Raw genomic sequence first — 5,457 nt, 5'->3', positions numbered from 1 at the left:
TTTTTCTGTTCTTTTCACATGAAAATCATACGGTATTAAGTTATGCAACAATGATGTAATCATTAAAAAAAAATTAACATCACAAAATAAAACACTTATGCAACAATGATGTAACAAATTTATATTGATTATATAGTTGTCTTATTGTCAATTTAAAATTATTACATTAATGATGTAAAGTCGTTGGGTCACGATGTAAAATTGTTGTGTTACGTATAAGACCAGCAAAGAATCAAAACGACATCAAAAATGATATTGATTAATTAAGGGCATTTTTTGCAACCACAACAATGTTTTCACTTTGGAGTGTGTTCAATACTATTTCGATACTTGTTTGGTAAAGTATATTTGTTGCAAGATTTTTGGGAGCAAAAGCATGTTTGGTAAAAAATGTTAAAGTTTGAAAAATTAAATAACTTGTTAAAAAGGTCATTTTAGAATTTTTTTTTTTTTTTTTTTTTTTGGTAGAGTATAATGACACCCCTAATGTTTGTTATATGGATAATCATATGCATGTTGTCTATTTTTGTGACAATGACACCCCCTATCAAAATTATCATCCAAATAAGACCTTAGATAGTTCAAAAAGGTGAAATTACCCCTTAGTATTAAATCCATTTTTATTGTAAAATATGATATATGTTGAAATGTCGAACCCTTGAGTTAATATGATCAACAAAATGGCGTCAATTTATTGTGTTGAAATTCATTAATTTCTCCAAGGTATTGTAATATTCCAATTGCAATGAAATTTTTACCAAAGGTTCCTTTGCATGTCTAGTTACTCGGTGAAAATTTTTGTAATTTTTGGCCCAATAGATATTTTTATAAAAATTCGACAATAGCTTTTGTATGGTATTTTCCACTTTTTTGAAATCATGTTTTTAATTTATTTATTTGACAGCTTTCTGGATATCGAAACATCACCAAAATTTATGTTTTATACTTCCGTGAGTCTACTTTCCAAACCATTTTTGTTTGCTTCGTTTCGATTTCAAACAAAATTTCTATGAATTTTTTATTCATTGTTGTGCAGGATTTTTTCTCTAACTTAACACTTCAATTTTTTGCATCAAATGTTAATGAGGAGTAGATTTGTCCAATTCATTAAGTTATAAAGTTAACAATTCCCCTTGTGTCATATGTGGCAGGTGGCTACATGGATATCTTTGTCAACTTTTTCAAACTTTAGGAAGTGTCATTGTCAAAAAAAAAAAAAGCCAACTCTTTATGAATGTCAATATGGTAAAACTCAAGAGGTTTCATTGTACTTTACCCTCTCTCTTTTTTTTCTTTTTTCTTTTTATTTTGTTGGGTGAATAGTGTTTTTGCTACATTGCAAAAGCAACTGGAGTGCTTCTGATTTTGACATTTTTTTAGAAGCACTTCGGTACTATTCAAATTACAGTAAATGTTACTAAACACACTTCGTGCTTTTGTTTCGCTACAGTACATTGTTCCAAAAAAAAAATACAAAACAGAGATAGTTGTCAAACAAGTCCTAACTTAGTAGATTGATAATGACGCACAAACTGAATATCCAAAATATAATGCGAGGTAAGTTAGATCGAGACAAAAGTTTGAAACCGAGTGTGTAAGGTATGATATGAGAGGGGCTAATGGGTCCATTAGCTCCTTTCACATTTGATTTGGGATTTGATTTTTCCTTGGATTTTTGCCTCAAATCTCAAACCAATGAAGTGAGTTGGGTAGTCCAATTCGCAAAGCATAATCGTGTGGGAGCCTAGATTCCACTTACTCCATCCTTACTACGTAGAAAATATGTATCAAACTAAGCAAGACCTAACTGGAATGAATAAAAAATCCAATAACCTGATAATGATCCGAATCCGATAATCCGTTAGCTTAATAAATCGGATATGGATTAAGAATGATCCAATCCGATAGCAACCCGATCCGACCATATATGTTAATTATTTAGTTACTTGTTAGCATCTTTCCACCCATACAAGCTTTTAAAAACTTAAAAACTCTCTTCACCGTTTGGTCAAGCTTCAAAGAGTGAATTGTTGGATCGTTAGCCAATAACGTAAATCCCCTTCGGTGAGTTTTGTTATTCTCTTTGTAATGTTACCGATTTTCCCTATTTTCTAATTTCGGGAATTTATTTGATTTTTCTGGATTATTTTAATCCTTGCCTCGTTTTGCATGTCACGCGGGCCCCGAGGGGTGTTTTGGTCATTTTTTGAGCCGAGTGTTTTAGAAGTGTAATTTTAATTATTTTAAGTCAATTAGAAGTGACGGTTTCATTTTTAGAATTTTTCAGAAGTGGAGATGATTTTCAAACTCAGGAAGTTCTCCCAGTTTTCTCATCTTAAGTGAGGGGCGTCATCGGCATTTCACATGTGTATGTGTGTATATATACATGTATATATGTTGTATTAGTGGTGTTAAATGGAGGGTAATATTTTATGGCATGGTTGAAGTTATAAAGAAATTCAAGGGGCATTTTGTCATTTTGGTTTCATGGACCAATCTAGAAAATTCTAGAGACCAAAAGGGTTGCTTCATTTTAGCCCATTCCTTTTCTTTTTCCTTCATTTTCGGACCATATGCACTCTCTCTATACATTTTCTCTCTCTCTATATTACTCTCTCCCTTCTTTTTAAAATTTCTTCATGTTAGAAAAATATTTGGTTTAAGCCAGAGTTAGCAAATTGTAGATCGTTGCAAGGACTACGTTTTGGTACCGGTATTACAAGCTTTTGGTGAGATTTGAGTTTGGGGCTTGGAGCTAGGGCTTGCTAAGGCCTTGTTTGGTTTGCTATCTTGAGGTAGGGGAAGTTTAAAGTATAAATTCCTATGATTTTAGTGAGTTCTATATATTTTCTTACATGAATCTCTTGATATTGTGAAAACATACTTAGTTGTAAATTTTTGGTTGTGATATTAAGCATGAGATAGTTTTGATCTGATTATTTAAGTTGAGAATATGATGGTTTTTCTTGTATTTGAGCCAAGTATGCTATTTTTCCATGAGAAAATGTGAAAGTGTGATTTATGTGATCAATTTTTATGTTTGAATGTTTGATATGATAACTATGATATAAATTATGACTTGTGTATTGATGAATGGTTGTATGACATGTATATTCTTGGCATGGGGTTGAGTTGAGAGGATGAAGGTTGACGTGGGAAAGAAGGTTAGAAGATGAGGTGGTGGTTTGTATGGTAAGTTAAGGTGATGGTTAGAAAGGTTTTAGTGAGGTTGGATTGGAAAGGAAGAAGGGGACATTTGCATTTCTTGTTTAATGGTATGGTTTGTGAATTTGTGAAATTCATATACGATTGATATGCCTCACAATTCCATGATCCTTTTTCTTTGATTCCCTTTCTTTGGTTGTGGCTTACGGGATTTTTAGGAATGTACTTTAGGCTTTTTCCACTGAACTGTTGAGCTCACCCTATCATTATTAAAAAATTTCAAGAATTCGGAGATGAGCCGGTGAATGATATGCATCCGTGGGCATTGATTTAGTTAGGAATTCATTTCATTTTTATTGTATTAAAGTTATGTAAGTTTGGCCATGGAGGCCTCATTCTTTGTATTTGATTCTTTGGAAATTGTATAAAATGGAATTTGTATAATTCGATCTTTAAATAATGTATTGGACTCGTATTGAGTTTAAGTAAGTTTTTACACTGTTAATTGCATGATTTAGGACAGGTTTAGACTATAGGTAAGGTCACCAAGGGACCAAAGGGGTGCCTATAAGCACAAGTGTACATTTTAAAGCTTTTCTGGGCTGATTTTAAGGGTCTAGCCATCTTGAACCGGTTCAGCCCCATTGAACCGGTTCAAGGGGTGCATTTAGTTCACGTATGGGCATATTGCCCATCTTGAATCGGTTCAGGATTCTTGAACCGGTTCAAGACCTCCAGTACCCACTTTTGCCTTGTCAGTTTGCCAGCTTTGATCACCTGATTTTGGACGGTCATAACTTATTCGTTCCAAACCCAAATAGGATCATTCTTGAGTCTATTTTTAAGGATTTTGAGTTAGCTTTTCAATGAGACCAACCTCATCCTCAAATTACATTCATGTTGGGAGTTATGGTTATTTTAGTGGAACAGTGTCAGAATTTGCCTTAAACCGGTAAGGGCGCTTTTGGGAATTTATGTCTGATAACCGTAGAACCTCATCGAGCATCATGGAATGACTAGAATGGTTGTTTTAAACCTCATTTGACTAGTTTAAGGATGGATTATCCTTTCATATTGTAAAAAGACCATTTTACCCCTAATATGTCGTTGGGTTCGGGTAAGGACCTGGTTAGCGATCCGGACCCCTGATTTGGGTCGTTACATTCTTATTTTTCTTCTATTCTTCCTTTTGTTTTTCTCTATTACAAATTTCAAGTCCTAATTTATGTTATTCTTACAAGCCCTATTTTTTATTTTTATTTTTTCACTTTTTCCATCATCTTTTTTCTCCTTACATGCCATAAAATTGACATTAATGAGTTCTTACAAGCCTTAGATTTTTTTAGTTACTAAACAAAGAGTACAAAAAACTTATTTAACTCACTTTTTCCATCTTCTTCTTTGTGCAGGATTTTCTCTCTTTTCCCCTCTTTTTCTTCCTACTTACAATTCCTAAAATTACCATTACGGAATTATTATTCAAGCCCTAAGTTTTTTTAGTTACTGAACAAAGGGTACATAAAATATATTATACTTTTTTTTTTTTTTCTTTGGCTTAAACTTCTTTTTAGTTTTTTCCATCCCTTAAGAAAAACATCTTCAGAATTGATTTTTCTTTTTATTTTCCCAAGTTTTCCTTGCGATGGTAATTGTTTAATTATTTTTATTGCTCTTTAATTTCTTTAATTTATGTAGGAGTGTATAAAAACAAAAACAAAAAAAGGGATTGGACATCCAATAAACAAAACAATAGGATATTGATTGATTAACTAATAATTCGTCGGATTATCAGATCGGATCAGGTATAATGTTTATTGAATTTTGATCGAATCGACTATGATCCGGTCAGAATTCGATCCATTGATAGGTCTACCTCAAACCTTTCCAATACCAAAAACCCAATTTTACCCTCACCCTTTACTCGTCCAAATCCAAATTGTTTAAAGATTTACCACTACTGTTGCGTCCGGTCACCTTGATCTTTGTTTTTCTTCACCTCTACTATTGAATCTTCTGTCTCAGATCTGCACAACTTGTGTGTGTATATATATATACAATGAGAGAAGAAGAGAGTTTTTTAATGAGAGCAGTGTTGGTGAGTTAGGTGATGGATGACCAAGATTGATGGGTGGAGTTAAGGAGGAACCTGTGGGATTGGTGGATCACTGGAGGGGTGAATTGGGGATGATGATGGTCTGAAGAGGAGGAGGAAGAATATGAAACATGTATGTTGGGGTAATTTGGTCACAAAAATAATCAACAGGAGGTCAAAGGATAACATAGTCATTTAAC

Source organism: Cornus florida, unplaced genomic scaffold (genome assembly GCF_030987335.1).
Source record: "Cornus florida cultivar Cherokee Brave unplaced genomic scaffold, ASM3098733v1 CherokeeBrave_3.0.0_Hap2_Chr05, whole genome shotgun sequence".
NCBI classification, from domain to species: Eukaryota; Viridiplantae; Streptophyta; class Magnoliopsida; order Cornales; family Cornaceae; genus Cornus; species Cornus florida.
This window is presented reverse-complemented; position numbering follows the sequence as displayed.